Source organism: Triticum dicoccoides, chromosome 7B (genome assembly GCF_002162155.2).
Source record: "Triticum dicoccoides isolate Atlit2015 ecotype Zavitan chromosome 7B, WEW_v2.0, whole genome shotgun sequence".
In the NCBI taxonomy this organism is placed as follows: domain Eukaryota; kingdom Viridiplantae; phylum Streptophyta; class Magnoliopsida; order Poales; family Poaceae; genus Triticum; species Triticum dicoccoides.
In genome coordinates, this window is record NC_041393.1 from 28082983 (window position 1) to 28101686 (window position 18704).

At 50.5% G+C, this 18704-nt stretch overlaps 1 pseudogene; it reads right to left on the bottom strand.

Moving 5' to 3' along the window:
- Positions 1-12893: 12893 nt before the first annotated feature.
- Positions 12894-17682, bottom strand: LOC119340842 (annotated as a pseudogene).
- Positions 17683-18704: the final 1022 nt, after the last annotated feature.

Consider the following 18704-nt stretch of genomic DNA (forward strand, 5'->3'; position numbering starts at 1 on the left):
CCGGGTACATCTAGGCATCGAGTCAGGCGAACCACTTGATTGAGGTCGCGAGTGGCCATCTGAAAGCACAATCATAATGCAAAGGCATTAGAATTTCTAGCAAAATTTCGGCAGCATAACAGCTGTAAATGCTCAAAAAGGATTTTGAGACATTTGACAAAGGATTTCGTACACACTCAACATCATCATATCAAAGTTCTGAAACCATTCTAGCAACATAATGTGGTAGTAGAACTGAACTAGGCTTGTAACCATCAAACTTATAAGGTACTACTGATTAGTAACTCGTGATCCTGATAGAGAGAACAGATCCTAATTCCTTAACCCCCGGTGGAAGAATGGACTGACTCAGATCAGAAAGTCATAAGATAAAGGAGTAAAAAGAGCCTTACGTTCCAACCCACAAACAATTCCCCTACATATAACTAAAGAATTTCTAGACTCAACATCGACCAGTTTGGCTTGGAGAACCTACAGGCAGTCCGGCTCTGATGCCAACGCTGTCAGGACCCCGACTCGATGTCACATCGATCTAGCCGGTAACACCTCATATCACTTTGTGGCCTCACGCACGGTATCCCCACGGGTGTCGCCTTACCTTTGCCCGGGACCGTTTGCGCATTTTGGCTCACGTATATGATAGTGTCGCTAGCATCCATATGATAAAGAGCCCGGGCTGACATGACTAGTCGTAAACCCAAAGTGGCACAGACTTACAGGGACAGGCATCCATGACCCAGCTTCGAACGTGTCGGTCATCAGCAAGTGGGTCCGGGCTGTAGCACTGGGCTAGCAGGACTCCGGTAAACCGGGCTGTAGCGGGCTAACAGGACTCCGGTACTCAAAGCGTGACATTTCCCCGAAGGGACAGACACAGGAACGAAGAAGGACACATGACGGCCAGCCTAAGTGTTCCAGAGCAGTAGCAAGCTACCATGGCTCAGCGGTAACACTAGGAGACATTTCCCGGTAAGAGAGGCTACTAAAGATAAACAACTAGATAGTCAGATCCCACACATACCAAGCATTTCAATCATACACACAATATGCTCAATATGTGCAAATACAACGAAGCATCACAACATGACTCTACGACACAAGTACTTTATTTAAGGCTCAGGGAGCCATACATAGCATATACAAAGATACGGGTCACACGACCCAGAATTCAAGTCATACAGTCATACAAACCAGCAGCGGAGGTACATTGTCTGAGTATAGACAACTAGTAAAATAAAAGAGGCTTGGAAAGCCTAGCTATACTACGTGGTCCTTCACAAGCTCAGGGTCACCACCTGGGTCTTTAGCCTACTCGTTGATGTCAACGTCTACATAGAACCCATCAGAAGGGGTTGCAGCGTCTTCTGTAAAAATGTAAATTATAGCAACATGAGTACAAAGGTACTCAGCAAGACTTACATCAGATCCTACATACATGCATAGTATGAAGAAGGGTTGGTGGAGTTATTGCAGCAAGCCAGCTTTGACTCTTGGCTAGGCTATCCTACGATACTTCAACTTGAAATGGTTTTGCGCACACGAGTCCACTACTCACCACTTCAATACACTACCGAGGATCCACCTCCGTCTTCCTACGGAAGAGCCATCCTCGGCACTCACACTTATCTTGAGGCTTTTAGTAGTTTCCATTTACTTGTCTATGAACTGTATAGGCAACCAAGTAGTCCTTTACCGCGGACGCGGCTATTCGAATAGATCATGTTAACCCTGCAGGGGTGTACTTCTTCATACATGTTTCCACCACTTAGCGTCTGCACACGACATGTGCTCGGCAGACTTCAAGCGAAAGCCGACGTGGGTGTAGACCACGACCTACCTAAACACTTAAGCCTCTAGTCCGGGTTTATCGCCTATTCAGGTTCCATCCGCAGGGAGTCCGGCCGAGGTTTCCCATACGGCCCCGAACGATGTGAACAGGGTTCCCGAGATACCTAACGGGTATTCGGTACACCGTGCCACGTACCTACCGCATCACAGCCCACCCCTACGGTCAGCGCTGTCCACGGCCTCCAGTAGGCTACAAACACCAGAAACTACTTGCAACTCCTGGACAGAGAGCTAGGGTGAATAAGAAGTCGAGCGGGGTCATATTTCAGGGCCCAATGCATGGTAGTAGCTGTATCTTAAATCACACATACAGATCTCAGTGCTTAAGGTCGGCTTCAATGAAACAACCCACCATGTACTCCTACATGGCCTCTCATCGATACCTTTACCAAATCGTGTTCACCACACCACTCTCATTACCGACATAACATTTCACTCTAGCCCATCACCCAGATGAACCAGACCTGACACGACTCTAAGCATAGCAGGCATAGCAAGGTAGGGACAACACATACATATGGCTCAATCAACTCCTACACATGCTAGTGGGTTTCATCTAGTTACTGTGGCAATGACAGGTCATGCAGAGGAAATGGGTTCAACTACCGTAGCACACAGTAGTTTGAAACGCGTTGTCTTAATGCAGTAAAAGAGAGCAGGAGCGAGAACATGGGATTGTATCGATATGATCAAATGGTTGGTTGCTTGCCTGATGGTTCGATGCACTGATACGGTTCTTCGTTAGGGTAATCACGGTACTCCTCGGGGGCAGATCCTGCCGCAAAGAACACCGATATACAACCATCACCAAACAATGTGCAACAATATGATGCATGCATGAAACATAGCAATATGAGTGTGTTGGGCTAATGCAACTAAGACCAGAAAGGTTTGAACCAATTTGAATCAAAGATTCAAATTTCAAACTCAAACATGGCCCTTTAAAGTGTTTTTCCTTGTTCTGCATTAAACATCAAGTTAACTTGTTTAGTCATGCATGAAAATAGTACAGATGGATAGATTGGATTTTTCTGATCATTTTTCATATATAATTTGTCTGATTTGGAGTTACAGAATAAAAGTTATGAATTTTTGAAGTTTAAATTATATTCTGGAATTTCCTGATTTAAATTAAATCCAGAAAATCAATTACTGCGTCAGCCTGACGTCAGTGTGATGTCAGCAGGTCAACGGAACAGGTCTGGGTCAAACCTGACAGTGGGTCCCGCATGTCAGGGTGATTATTTTAATTAAAATTTAATTAAAACTAATCCTGTTTAATTAAAAGGGCTGGGCCCCACCTGTCATTGACTCAGGGGAGTCAACCAGGGCCCACCCGTGGTCAAAGTCAAAGCCAGCGACGCCGGCGTTTAGCCGCCGGCGAGCCCGACGCGGCGGCGGGAGTGGTTTTGGCCATTTCGGCCACCAAATGGGCCGCGGAGACCACCGGAGTGGAGCTGAGGACAAACCGCAGCTCTTGGCGGAGTCCGTTGGGGTCGGGGTGGCCGGAGTTGGCGCCGGCGACGACTTTGGCGGCCACCGGGGTTCGGTCGAAGATGAACTTGGCGCTAGAGGGGTCGGTGAGGCTCGTGGAGTGGCTAGCTAGGTGCTGCGGGACTCGGTGAGTAAGATGGACACCATCTTGTGGCCGGAGTGTGGCCGGAAGCACGTCGGCGACGAGATCCGCGGCGGTGCGGGCGTGTGATCCTCGTGCGGTGGCTACACGGCTCAGGAATGAGAGAGAGAGGGTCGGAGGAGTAGCTAGGCTCACAGCGCTCCCGTAGAGGCCACCGGCGAGGTCGGGGACAAGCTGAGGCGGCGACGGCGTTGAAGGGGATCTCCGGCGACGGTGAGCTCGGACGAGGTCGGTGCGGTGGTCTCGGGCCGCACGAGCACACGGGGCTCGGCTAGCTCGATGAAGTAGAGGACGGTGGAGCTTCTGGACAAGGTGGCGCGGCGTGGAGACGACGGGGAGCACGGCTACGGCGGCGGTGCGGCGACGGTGGCGTCGGCCATGGCGTGGGAGCGCGAGGGAGAGGAACTGGGGGCGAATGGAGGTGTCCAGGAGGGTCGGGGCGCGACGTGGAGCTCGTCCAGGCCATCAGGGCTGCGAGAGGGGGAGGCAGGGCGGCGTGCAGCTGCGTGGCGAGCTGCGGTGCCGCCGCCGAGCACCTTGGCTGCCTGCCTGGCAAGCCAAGCAGCTCGCTGGAGCGGTGGCCGGGCTGGGCCGGCCAGGTGGGCTGGCTGGTGGGCCTGTGGTGGCGCCAGGTAAGTATTCCCTTTTTCTTTCTGTTTCTGTTCTTTTTAATACTTCTGCAACTTTGTTGAATTAAATAAAATACTTAGGCAACTCCTAAATTCACCAAATTACTCCTGGTCCATAGCTGGATTATTTCCAACATGAAACATTTTAGTTTGGAGATATTTGAGCATTTAAATATTTTATATAATTTTAAATGCCCAAATTCAAATATTTATGATTTAATTCAAAAACCCTAAGATGGCCTAGGAAAATGTGCACCACTTTTGGCAGAGGTTCTGAACCAAGACAAAAATGATGGGCATTTTAGAAGGGCATTTCAGGTTCATTGAAAAGTTTTTTTTTAGTAAACCCTAGTTGGTTTCAGAGGGGACTGGGGGTTCTGTCATCCCCATTTCAAGTTTCTGATGAAAAAGTAGACATGATGCAACACTCTAATGCATGGCTAACTAGGATGTGACAGCTCGGTGGAGGGCTGATCCCCTTGAGGGCATAATGCGGCCGAGGCATCTCTCGGCGCAGGACCCTCTGACGAAGATTTCTTCCCCCGCTTTGAGACCATGATCTCCGGGTCTTCAGAGGCGATCCTCTTCTTCCCTTGGATGGAGGGATTCTCGATCCCTCCTTCCCTGACAGCCTCCTTCACGGAGACGGTAGCTTCCTTGTTCCCCCCTTCACCTTCTTCCGAAGGCGCAACCTCCAGCATCCTGGTTAACACGGGATCCGGCGTGGTCTCAGGGAGGGGGGCCGGACACCTGATTAACTTTGCTTTCGCTATCCACTCCTGTTCAAGGAACAACTCTTTTAAAGGGTAAGTTCGTGATAAATATGAGATAGCGTGTCCGGGTACAGGGCTACTTACTTGAGTATCCGGGCGATTGTAGCTCAGACCTGCGTCCTCGGTCAAGTCCGGACACATTGCTTGTGATCCGAAGAGAAGCTTGTACATCTCCACGGGTGTCGCGCCCATAAAATGTTGGAGAGCTCGTGGTCCCTCCAGGTTAAATTCCCACAGGCGGAGGGGGCGACGTTTGTAGGGCAGGATGCGACGAATCAGCATGACCTGCGCTACTACGACCAGAGTAATTTCTCTCTCCAGGAGGTCTTGAATGCGGCCCTGCAACAGGGGCACATCCTTGGGCGACCCCCAGTCAAGTCCTTTATTGACCCATGACGCCAGCCGCGGTGGAGGACCCGAGCGAAAGGCAGGTGGCGCCACCCATTTGGTGCCCCTGGGAGCTGTGATGTAAAACCACTCTTGTTGCCATAGGCTGAGCTCCTCTTGAAAAGAGCCCTCGGGCCATAGAGCATCAGCATTTTTGCTTATAATAGCCCCTCCGCACTCTGCCTGCTGCCCCTTGATCATCTTCGGCTCCACCTTGAAGGTCTTGAGCCACAATCCGAAGTGAGGGGTACTGCGGAGGAAGGCTTCGCATACGACAATGAACGATGAGATGTGGAGGATGGACTCCGGATCCAAGTCATGAAATTCCAACCCATAATAAAACATGAGCCCCCTCATGGAGGGGTCCGTCGGGAAGCCTAGCCCCCGAAGAAAGTGATGCGAACACCACACTTTCGCCAGGCTTGGGAGTGGGAATAACCTGCCCTTGGGCAGGCAGCCTATGCGAAATTTCGCCGGTTAGATACCTGGCATCTCTTAGCTTTAGCACGTCTTCTTCCGTAACGGAGGAAGGCATCCACCGGCCTTGCAGGTCGGAGCAGGACATCATCGAAGGTCCGAAGCGCCTGAATCTGGAGCTTTGGGTGTTGGAACTCGAGGCGAGGGGTGGATTCGATTGAGATTGAAAGAAAGAAGTGGAGCCTTGGTCTCTTTATAAAGAGGTTGAATACCAAGAGCCTTCCCCGTGACCGTCCGGGACTCGCCTTCGATAGAGGAGACGTGCCAATGGGCATGATTGGGTTACCCACTCCCGTATTGATGAGGATCCCGGAATAAGGGGACACGATCTCTGCTTTGACAAGACGTGCCAAGGAAACCGCCTCGCTAAACGCGCTGAGGTGGGACAGTAAAAATGATTCGAATAAAGGCTTGACCATGGTGTGATGTCACGCCACGAAATACGTCAGCAGATTGAGTTTGTGTAAATATTATTCTCTTTACGGTGGTATGTGGAACTTATTTTGCAGAGCCGGACACTATCCTTGTGTTCAAATTGTTCTATGAAGTATTCGGAGGAGGAACCCGCCTTGCAATGCCGAAGACAATATGCGCGCCGGACTCGTCGTCATTGAAGCCTGGTTCAGGGGCTACTGAGGGAGTCCTGGATTAGGGGGTGTCCGGATGGCCGAACTATCACCATTGGCCGGACTCCTGGACTATGAAGATATAAGATTGAAGACCCCATCCCGTGTCCGGATGAGACTTTCCTTGGCGTGGAAGGCAAGCTTGGAGATACGGATATGTAGATCTCCTACCATTGTAACCGACTCTGTGTAACCCTAACCCTCTTCGGTGCCTATATAAACAGGAGGGTTTTAGTTCGTAGGACGGACAACAATCATACCATAGGCTAGCTTCTAGGGTTTATCCTCTCTGATCTCGTGGTAGATCTACTCTTGTACTACCCATATCATCAATATTAATCAAGCAGGAGTAGGGTTTTACCTCCACCGAGAGGGCCCGAACCTGGGTAAAAACATCGTGCCCCTTGTCTCCTGTTACCATCCGCCTAGATGCATAGTTCGGGACCCCCTACCTGAGATCCGCCGGTTTTGACACCGACAATGGAGCCTCCAGCGATTGATCGCTTGGAGGGGCCTCTTCTGTTTCGGGTGTGCTCCCCTGCTGCGGCTGATCCTTTTCGGCTGCGGTCGCGGTCTCCGTGAAGCCTTCCTGGCTCTGCTTTGCTTCGACCCGGACGGTTGCTGCGGCCTTGGCCCGACGCTCCTCCCTAACCGCCACCAGGGCTGCGCTGGTGGAGTAGGGGGTGGCTACAAGGTAGAGCACCAGGGGCTCTCGAGGACGCGGAGCTACCATCACCGGAGGGCTGGTTAAGTACCTCTTGAGATCCTGGAACGCCTTGTTGGCCTCTTCAGTCCATTTAAAGGGGCCCTTCTTCTTCATCAGCTTGAAGAAGGGCAGTGCACATTCCCCCAACTTGGAGATGAAGCTCCCTAGCGCGGTCACACGCTCGGTGAGCTTCTGCATCTCTCTGAGGGTCTTCGGCGGGCTCATGTCCTCGACTGCTTTGACCTTCTCCGGATTGGCCTCGATGCCCCTGTGGGATACGAGGAAGCCCAGGAGCTTGCCCGAGGGGACTCCAAACACACACTTCTCCGGGTTGAGCCACAGGTCCACCTCATTGAGGCTCGCGAAGGTTTCCTCCAAGTCCTGTATCAGGGTTTTCGCCTCCCGAGACTTCACCACAATGTCATCAATGTAAGCCTCAGCATTCCTCTCGAGCTGCCGACCCAAGGCGATGTGCATCAGCCGCTGAAAGGTCGCACATGCGTTGCGCAGCCCAAACGGCATGCATGTATAGCAGTACACTCCACACGGGGTCAGGAAAGCCGTTTTTTCCACGTCTTCTACTGCCATCTTGATCTGGTGATAGCCCGAGAAGGCGTCCAGGAAGCATAACAGGTCGCACTCAGTGGTGGAGTCAACGATTTGGTCGATGCAAGGAAGCGGGAATGGATCCTGCGGGCAGGCCTTGTTGAGGTTGGTGAAGTCGACACACATGCGTTCCTTTCCTCCCTTCTTTGGCACGACAACCGGGTTAGCCAACCAATCTGGGTAGCGGACCTCGCGAATAACCCCTGCCGCCTCTAGCTTGCGGGTCTCTTGGATGATGAAAGCTTGCTTCTCAGTGGACTGCCGCCTTGCTTTCTGCTTCATGGGGCGCACGTTGGGGCACACGTTGAGCTGATGCTCAATTACGCCCCTCGGGACCCCTGCTAGCTGATTAGGTTCCCAAGCGAACACCTTTTTGTTTGCGCGCAAGAACTTCACCAAGGTCTCCTGCTCGGGTTCGAGGTTGGCGCCTATGGTAAAGGTGGCGTTAGTGGACCCGTCCTCGTCGACCATCACCTGCTTGGTTTCCGCCTTGTCTTGGGTGAATAGCTGCTTCTTCTTGGCCGGTGCAGCCCCCTTGGGCTCAGGGGCGTCGGAGCTGGCGGGCTGTGCTGCCGCGGCTATCTTGAAGGCGAGCTTGAGTGCCTGCAGCGCATCTCTTGTGTCTCCTGACATGGTGAGGACGCCGTTGCTTCCGGGCATCTTCATGAGGTTGTACGTGGGGTGAGTTGCTGCCATGAACCGGGCCAAGGCCGGGTAGACGAGGATGGCATTGTAGGGGAGGTCGATGGGGGCGACGTCGAAGTCGATCAGCTCTGTGCGGAAGTTGTCGTAGGTGCCAAAGGTCACCGGGAGGCGGATTTTCCCTAAGGAGTCGGTGGAACGGCCCCGACGCCCGAGAAGGGACTGCTGGGCTGAAGTCGCTCCGGTGGCACGTGGAGGAGGCTAAAGGCCTCCGCTGAGAGCACGTTAAGGCCAGCTCCGCCGTCAATGAGGGTCCTGGTGACGGCCACTTGGCAGATGGTGGAGGTGCACAGCATCGGGAGCGCACCCGAACCGGCGGGGTTGGAGGGATGATCGTCCGAGTTGAAGGTCAGATCGGCCTCGGGTGCCACCCAACCTGGGGGAGCTCCCTGGCGCTTGGAGGCGACACCGATCTGGCGGGTGAATGGCTTGACGTGGCGGCTCGAGGGCGGCGGCTGCGAGCCGCCCAGGAGAGCTGCGAGGACCGGGGGTGCTGGCGCGTCGTAACGGGCGAGGAAGAGGCTGCGGAGCTCCTCCCAGGAGATCACAAAAGCCGTCGGTAGGTGGACCAGCCACATGCGCGGGACGCCGGTGAGGGCCATGGGAAACCAGTTGGCCATCACCCTGTCGTCGCCCCCAGCCTTGAGGACAGCCTCCTCGTACGCCAGTAGGAAAACCAGCGGGTCCGCCGCGCCGTCGTAGCGCGGCGGCATCTCGGGCTTGAACTTGGACGGCCACTGCGCCTGTCGCAAAGCGGGGGCCAAGGCTCGGAGCCCCCTGGCCCCAGCACCGGCAGCGGTCGTTGGAGTGGGCGGCGCGTCCGTGGGGGCGCGACGGGCGCGAGACGACGAACCGGCTGGAGTCAGCGACGGGGTGGCGGTGCGGACCCCTCGGGAGGTGCCCTGCCTTGATCTCTCCGCCTCCTCGCGAGCCCGCCTGAGGAGGTTGCTCCTGAGGAAGCTCCCTGTCGTCCGCCCCGCGAGGCTTGGCCCCTCGCGAGGGTCTTGAGCTCGAGCTGATGAAGCGGGGCTGCATTGGGCCCCCACTTGAGCCTTGCCGCAGGCAGGCAAGTCTGGGGACTCCCGTTTCCAGAACGCCGACAGCTGACCCAAAGTGGCCATAACTTGTCAGGACAGTGGGGTGGGAACTTGGGAAGGGATCATGGTCATACCCGTGATTGGGGGTGTCGCCGGTGACTCTAAGGTCATTGAGGGAGACCCCTCGATGTAGATCTGCACGCCGTGGCGGAATTGCACGTGGAGCTCGTCGTGTGCCGATGAGGAAGGCGCAAAAGGTGGCGGTCCACTTGTAATCGGAGTTGGGTTGGTGTGGTGTGGTTTGCAGCGATGAGACCGAGAGCTCGAGCTTGGCGAAATGGACATTGAGATCTAATTTCCAGGCACTGAGAGCGTTGATACGCGCGGTTTGTGCCGCTAGCGCCTTCAAGATGAAGTCGACGTCGTTGTTCATCTTGTCAGCACGAGCAGTCACGTCATTGTTCACCCTATCGAGGTAGCCGCGGAGCTTGGGATCCATGGTGGCATGTAAGGCTCCACGCGCCTGCTTCGGACAGCATGTGTCCAGCTTGACCACGGCGAGGGGAAGGGTGATAGGTGGTCTCTTATACCATGATGTTAGATTCCCGATCTCACTTTCTAGATAGTGTATTACAGGGATGGTTCTCTCCTCACATACAAGTTTCAGATCAGAAAGGTAAAAGGAAAGCCGCCGTGCCATTGCCTGATCTAAGCATGGATGGCTCTCTCCATTTTCTTCTCTTCCATAAGTACTCCTCACCCACTCGGGCCCCACAAACCTGCGGTTTGGTGGTGGAATCCTAGCTGGCCTTCGAATGACACAATCTTCTCTCTAGTGGGCCCCCATGGGCCCTAGCGCCTTTGGCTGCCATGAAAGCGTTTCCTTTGTCTCAAAAAAATAAAATGAAAGCGTTTCCTGGAGGCGTCACTGGTTTCGCTGCCATGGCAGAGTTTTCGGGTGCCATGGCCGCGGTTTTGCCTGCCGCTGCGGTCGCACCATTTGGGACGCTGACGCTCGTGCCGCGAGGAACGATGTACAACCATATTGAATTGACCTGTGCTCACATGGCGAATAAGAGCATTGTTCAGTCATGATGCATGCAGGTAAAGTCCAGAAACCCAAATGCAACATTACTGCAGAAAACTGTTAGTCTAAATGTTCCTGTATCATTTCAACTAGTACCTGATCTCCAGTCGGCCTCCCATTTCTGAAGGCTGGAAATGCATGCAGAGAATATATACACAAATGGCGCATCAGCAGAACGTAAGAGTCTGAATTTCAAAGATACGGGAGGGGAACTGACAGTTACTGAAGCCGATGGATCCACTGTCTGCCAAGGTATCATTCGGCAAATATCTGATGAGAGTGGAATTTCCATCCTTTGTGTGGAATGTGGTTGTAGCCCACAAAGTCCAGCGACCCCTTCACCAGATCGGCCAGCTTCAGCGTGAACCTCGGCGGCCTTTCTCCGGCCCTCAATCTCGTCGTTTCCGGGTCATCCCCAAAGATGAAAGGCAAACCTTTTGACACCACATCAGCAGTTGCAGTTTGTTGTAGTTTAGATCCTTGCAATTTGGAACCTACTGCTAGCTCTGTTCACTGTCACTCTAATTTGAAAAGACTGACAGGCTAACTCTGTTCTTGGCAATTCTTGATCAGATCAGTAAGCTTACAGTCAATGGAGTTGAGTGAGTGAGGCTCGCTCACCACCTCAGCCTCAACATCAGCCGTGGAGTTCGACATAGGCTGATACCGTATCACATCCAACGACAGCCCCAGCTCTCTGTTCTGCTTTGCATAAGTAACATTACAGCACCAAAAACACCTAGCTAATTAAGGGCAAACCTTTATCATATATTGTTCATTTCAAACAGCATTGCAGTGTCAGGGCCACGGCGAACGCACCAAGTTTTAGAGAGCAAAGCCTGAACTAAGTCAAACATATAGTTCTGAGTGAAAGTAAAATTTACGAGTTGACACTAAAAAGGGCATGCACTTTTATAGAGTGCAAGTTTGTGCCAAACGTGTGCAATTATAGCCAACCAAGAAATAGCAAAATGGTTACATTTTTTTTCCTTAATTCTGGACGCTTGAATCCTTTTAGAATCTCACCCACCTCTCCTCGCCGCCGCCAACCCTAGTCGCGCCCAGCCCTCCTCCACCCCCACCTCTCCTCGCCGCCGCCAGAGGCGGTCTCCGGGCAAGTCCGGGGCGCCGCCAAGGAAGGTGGCGGCGGGGCAAGTTGCTGCTCTGCTTCCGCGGGGGCATTCGGATCTGGGGCGGCGGCCCCTCTGGTGAGGCACCACCGGCTTAGCGGCGGGCGGTGGTGCGGGCGTTTGGTTCCGGCGTTCTTGGCCGCGCGGGCGGCGGAATCTCGGAGGACGAGGGCGACGGCGCCAGATCTGGCGCCCCTCCCCCCTGTACGGCGTGTTCTCCCCCATCCGGCCTGCCCGTGTTCCATGGGACGCCGGCGCTGGTGGTGCTAGTGGTGGGGAATCCAGTCCGGGCGAAAGCCATGGCCGACCATGGTCGGCTGCGTCGACGGCGACGCCTGAGGGCGCCGTGTCCCTCCTTGGAGGCGTCTGACAGGTCTGATCCCCCCACTCCCCCTTCCCCTAGTTCTCCCGGGCGAAAGCTCCAACTTTGTTGGGCGGCGGCGGTGCCATCGGCGTCGTATCCTTCTTGAAGGCGCCGTTTAGGGAGCTTGGTGGTCGGTGGGCGCTGTTGGGGTGCGGGGGGTGGCGGCGGTGGTACCCTCCTCGTCCTAGCTCTTGCTTTCCATCGCCATTGTATCTTTCCGCTCTGCAAGGTGGTGGCGCTGTCTGGCGCCATGGTGGTGTTGACAGTTGACCTGGCAAGGTCTTTGCGTCGGTGCCTGCTCTGGAGATGGTTATGTGGATGACGGCGGAGGTAGCCTCGGTGAGTGCGCCGGACCGGTGTGTGACCCGTTCCCGGTATGTGGCTGGGATGGGGCATCCGGCTTTAGATGTTAGGTTTTGGTGCAATGTCTGTTTGGTATTAGGCTCGGACATTCGGCACCCCTGCATCAAGGGGATAGGAGTAGCGACAGGTGTCGCCAGGACGGTGGTTCCAGGCTTATACTGATGTAATGCTTTGTAAGGTCTTTGAGAATAATTAATAAAATGGCTGCATGCATCGATCAGATGCAGAGGCCGGGGGTGATCCTCCTTTTCTAAAAAAAAAAGCCACCTAAAATTGCAGAATACCAAGCCCAAAACTGCACTTTACAAAGACGTGCGACTTTAGGAAAATGATGGCTCATTACTTTATAGGTTAAGTAATATAGGTTGCGACTCCAAGTTGACGATTGTCGGGTGTTGATCCAAAAGACTCGAAAATGTCACTTGGATTTAAAGGAAAAAATCAAGCAACTTATGAATGGAATGAAAAATCTCTATGTATGGATTAAGAAAACATGACTGCTTTAAAGAGTTACTCCAATACACGTGCTGAGTACTTGTACATGTAGCTGGAAGCTTAGCTTGGCCAGACTTTACCGTAGTTCTACAAGAGTAGCAACTACTCCACTGACCACTAGTTCACGCAGTCCTTTATTGGCAGAGTTTTTCATAGGCATCGTCTACATATCTAATGATCCTTTTGCAAAGTCCCTGCATTTTACCTACAGAAGGTCATACCACTAGTTAGTACTACGCAGTTGACGGATGCTTGCTCTTCTGTCTGCCAGGTTCAAGCTTTTGGTAGGGAGCAGGCACCGACACACCGTGTTGATACTTGTGGCGGCTGGGACAAAGCTTTGCAAATTAGGCAGATTATTACAGCACCATGCTGTGCTGTTGGAGCCACTCCTGAATGGCAGAACGGAGAGCGATATTGGGGATGAGCTCCTGGTGTTGAAGTGGCATGTTGGTGAACGGCGATGTAATGTTGCCCATGCTAAACCATTTCCGGATATCATGACCTTCGTAGGTGATTCCATCCGCTGTCAACTGAGGATCCTTCATGATTTCCTGAAATGATGACAAGAGATGATTAGTCACAAGATAAGAGAACTAGTAACATCACACGAGTGCCTAGAAATAGACGAAACAAAAGACACATTCAAGTCATTCGGTGTTGTCATCTACTCCCTCCGTCCCATAATATAAGATCGTATGGCAAGCTAAAACAGCTTGCAAAATGATCTTATATTATGGGACAGAGGGGGTATTTATGTGCTCCTGAATAGCGAAAAGCATAGAGTTCCTTTCTACTCACAAGAGATATAGGACAGGTGAAGTGTGACGGTATGATGCTTTCATCCCGCACCAAACTTGAAGATGACTCTGAAGATTTCATTACACCATCCCTCATGTTCTCAACTGCTGTCCAGATCTGGCCTGAAAGAACAGGACGAGACCTGCTACCTTGCTCGGTGCAAATGAGAGCAAGCTCTGCTAACTGCTGGATGTGCCCAACAGGCCAGTCACCGGCTGAGGGATCAACTATAGAGTTAAGGTCACCTTGCTCCATCAGATCCTTCACAATCTTCTTTATATCGACAGGTGGCTTTCTAGTTAAAAGGCGCCAGACTACAATTCCAAAAGAATAGACATCAGAGTGAGTTGTCATCTTCCGAGTGGCCAGACATTCTGGGTCCATGTATATAGGGTCCACGTATATAGTTGTGATATTTATGTTGGTATTTCTGTTGGACTTGATTAGCAAATGAGAAATGCCAAAGCAACTTAGCTTAGTGACTAAGTTGGCATCAAGGAGAATATTGGCAGGATGAAGATCGCCATGTACAATTGGTTCAGGTCTGTTCTCGTGAAGAAAGATCAGAGCTGAACATATCTCAACAATAATACGGATGCGGATCTGCCACGTCAGAGTTCGCCTCTTATCCTCACATGAAAGAAAATCTTCAAGACTACCATTTGGTAAGAACTCATAGACAAGCGTCGATGACTCTGTGCATGCTCCTAGCAGAGTTACTAGGTTGGGGTGTCTCACCCTACTATGGACAGCAATCTGCAACATAAATCCAAAAGAAATTATTTACCACTAGTATTTTTGGAAACACTATTTTAATTCAAGGTCCAGTTTTGCATTGAAAAGAAGCTTAATCCAGCATGACATAGGCAAAATAAATTGCAGTGTGAGCTCAATAAAACTACCTCTTGTTCAAACTGTGAGCGACCTTGACCATCATGTCTCAGCACCTTTATTGCCACTTTCATGTTCCGGAGGACACCTCGGTAAACAGAGGCAAACCCACATTCTCTGAACTTCGTTGAAGTACTGAAATTTTCTGTTGCACGTTCTAGTTCAGCTAATGAAAACTGGCAGGGCATCGCTGCACTTCTCCGGCGTAACTTTTCTACCTCTTCGAGTGCAGCATCTCGTTCCTTTAGCAATACTTCATGCTTGGACTGAAGCTGATTATACCGCTCTTTGGATTCAGTGAGCTGATGTTGCAGATTCAAACTATGCTCACTGGCCTTCTGAAGTTCCTCACTATGGAACTTTTCGATTCCAAAAGCTGATTTTGAGCATGTTCATTATGCTTATTAGCTTTCTGTAGCTCATTAGCAACCTCATCCTGTCGTGCTTTAACCTGTTGCAACTCTTGTTGTATTTTGGAAAGATGCTCCTCGGTTTCTTTCTGTCGTTGCACGTGGTTTGCCTCTGATGTCCTGGCCTGCAGAATTCACACACTTTCATTCATATTTATCTATGATAGATGGCTTGATTAATATGGTTTCATTTGACATAAATATCATCGAGTCCAGATAAGTTGTAGTAGTAAGAATGGTTAGAGAGTGCACGCATAACCAATAGGGCTACTTTGCAAGTGCGGCCCTCCAGTTAGATAAGATAGCTTTTTTGAAAAATAAATGCTTATCATTTATAAATTTTTTAGGACATCATGGTATGAACTTACTGTTTGTTCAGATTCCATCCGCCTCAAGCGCTCATCAGAAGCTTCTTTCTTCAATACAGCAACTTCTTCCATGTACTTTTGAAGTTCATTAGACAAATAAATGTCTGAATGCCAATCTCTCTGTTAGGATCATTGAGAGCAAAGAATTAGTGACTTGGGGTAATAAAACTCAACCAGATTGTTTGGAAGGGGTAAAGTTTAACTACTAATTAGCAGGTTTTCAATGCGTTGTGCTTCATGTACACCATAAGTTTGGTTTAAGATTTCTAAGTGGTCCTTTTAAAGTTTAACTACTCCCTCCGTTCCTCTTTATAGTGCGTATAAGTTTTCTGCTAAAATTCCAGATTGTAGTGCGCGTTTACCCGACCAAGCCAATTTGGACGAAACTGACCTCCGTTGGAATCGCTGGAGTAGTTATCCCCCGCAGCAGCATGCACGTGGTGGGTGGGTCACAAGCGGTGGAGCAGGGCTATCTCAGTCCAAAGGACAACGCCCAGCACATTCATTGGTAAGAGCCACAATCTATGCGCACTAGATAAAGGAACAGAGGGAGTACTAATTAGAAGGTTCTCATTGCCAGTCAAGGTACAGTTTCTTTGTTTCCTGTTGCACAAGGATTACCACAGTTACGGTGAACCATCCATGCAAGAAATATGTGTGGAAAAATTAAACAGAAACAAATAATGATGGAAGAGACTGACCAAAATGTCTTCTAAATCCACAATCCCAACGTCACCACCTTTAGACTTCTCAATGCATGTCACACATCTAGTCCAACAAAAACAAATTTCAGTTCATGTTATAATGTCAACAAGGCAAACAGAGGACTGGAATGCTGCCTCTTAAAGCCATCAATTATGATAGTACTGTTTGGATCACGCTTCAAACCCTCTATGTATGTTGCCATAGCACTTTGATAATTCTGCATCAGGGCTTGAACCTTCGCTTTACAGAGATAACCCATCAAATAAGTAGGATCCAGCTCAATACATTTTTCTGCATCTTCCAGACCTTGGGGCAGAGCTCCCAGAAAGATGTGACATTGAGCTCTGTTTCTAAACACCTGGATGGCCAATCATAAAAGTATCACTATCATCAAAGTAAAATACTACAGTAACCAGGGAGCCAATAAAAAATTATGCCCTCCGAATAAAAGTTTCACTATCATCAGATAGAATATAAAGTTTAATCACTGTAAGCCAAATCCTTACTGCAGGTTCATTTGGATTCTTGTTCACAGCTTCGGTATAGTGAGCTGCTGCTTCCTGATATCTTCTGGTGTAGAAGAGTTCATTGCCTGCAACATGTATAGCAGTGTATATTCAGATTCCAGAAGCAGAAGTTGAACGTCACAATAGCAAGAGGCACACCACTAAACGGATCTGGCTGTATCATGCTTGAAGAAAGAACATAGATTGCTAGCAGCTGTCCACTTCTTTTGGTGAACCAATGATAGATCGAGTAGTAGTACCAATTTAGCCCCTGATTGATTTCTCCCCTAATTATTGACTTGCTATTGTTGGAACGAAATAGGAAAAGTGTTTGTAGTCAATGAACCGGAGGGAGTAGTATTTATGTTTGCAGTTAGGCCTTGTTTGGTACTAGTGTATTTTGGGGAATTGGTGGGGATTATCCCGGTCAAACCCCTAAATCCCCACATATCTCAAAACACCGTTTGATTCTAGTGTATTTGACATGTTTCATCCCCACATTTCCCCATAAATCCCCAAACTCTACTGCATTTTTCTCAATACCCAATACACTACCCCTACCTAGTGGATTGAGGATAAATGGGGGTTTGAAGGGATTGGGTGAAAGGTTTGAAGGGATTGGGATTGGGTGACCCAATCCCTGACCCAATCCCTGTGTGGATTATCCCCACCAGTCCCCTCAAAAACCCTAGTACCAAACAAGGCCTTAAGATTCTGAAATTCCCAAGAACGTTTACGCTCGGTGTACACTTGATGACCATGCTTTTGTTTAGAGAAATTTCTTGTTAAAATAAGGGCAACGGATCCTGCGAGGAATAAGAACAAGCACCATGTAGGCGATACGATGCACCATGTAGGAATAAGAACAAGCCACTCCAAGAAGAATCGGTAGAGACTAATCAACTTCACAGACAGCAATAGTGCCCGAACCTTTCGCCCAGACACGGCGGTAGTCGGCCTCCTCCGCATCTAGCCGCTCCCGCTCCTCGGTCTCCTTCCTCGACCTTTCCGCCTCCCTCAGCTTGGCGCGCGTCCGAGCCCCCACCTTGCTCTCGCGGCGGAGCTCCCTGCCCCGTTCCACCGCCGCATCGCCGCCGCGAGCCCTCAGGGGGCGGGGGGACTGGACGCTGAACATGAGACGGCGCGGCTGGGGAGGATGGAGGATGGGCACCGGCGGCGCGGGTGTGGTGCTCCGAACGTCTCGGGGAAGAGGCTCCTTCTCCCGCGCTTCGACTGGCGGGCGGTGGTGGTGCCGGTTTTTTTAATTTCAAACTGCCGCCTTTGTGGCTCTGCGAGTGTTTGCCGCTCGAAGGGAGACCAGCTATTGCTGCCGCTGGAGAACAGAACGGGAAGGAGCGACTTCAATGCTGATTTGATCACTGGACGATGGGTAGTTCAGAAAGTGAACGCTACGTACTCCCTCTATTTCTAGTTTTTTACCTACCTAGACCTTCTCCAACGCCGAAGAACAGTCCACATATACGACTATGAGAGCCGGTCATCCAAAGTTATCTCCTAAATGTTCGTTAGTACGGGCAATTTAAAATTCAAGTCCGTTTGATCACAACATGAGCACCGGATTGCATCAGTACTCCCCCAATCACAACCAAAAAGAAGCAGCTATGGCTATTTTTTACATGTCCGATTAGAAAAGAATATTAGTCCAGCAATCCGCCAAAAATTGGATTTTCTGCCCCGTTGGGCCGGCAATCTGAGTCTCCACACTCAAGATGTCTCGGAGGCAATCTAGACATGTTCATAATTTTATTTATTAATGTTGTGCCTTAAATACGAGACTTATCTATGGAACTTTCTATCTATTTTTATGACAGTTTACAATTATATTTATTGATCTGCCTGAATATATGACTTGTCTATGAAAATCTGAATATATCTTTATGATGGTTATTCTTAAAAAAATTGAACCCACAGAATTTCATTGATTAACAACATCGTACATGTACAACCTTACATTGCAGTACCGAAGAAAGTGCAGACATTGCTGCATGAAGGCAAGAACCATTGCCTGAACTAAACATGTAAACCTGGAAGGAGAGTTTTGAGTTCTGATTAATCTAGCTTGGTGACGTGCTCGAAAGTTGTAGCTCGAGAAACCGCTCCCCCCTCGCGAACGCGTCGCCCCAAGGGCGACCGGCC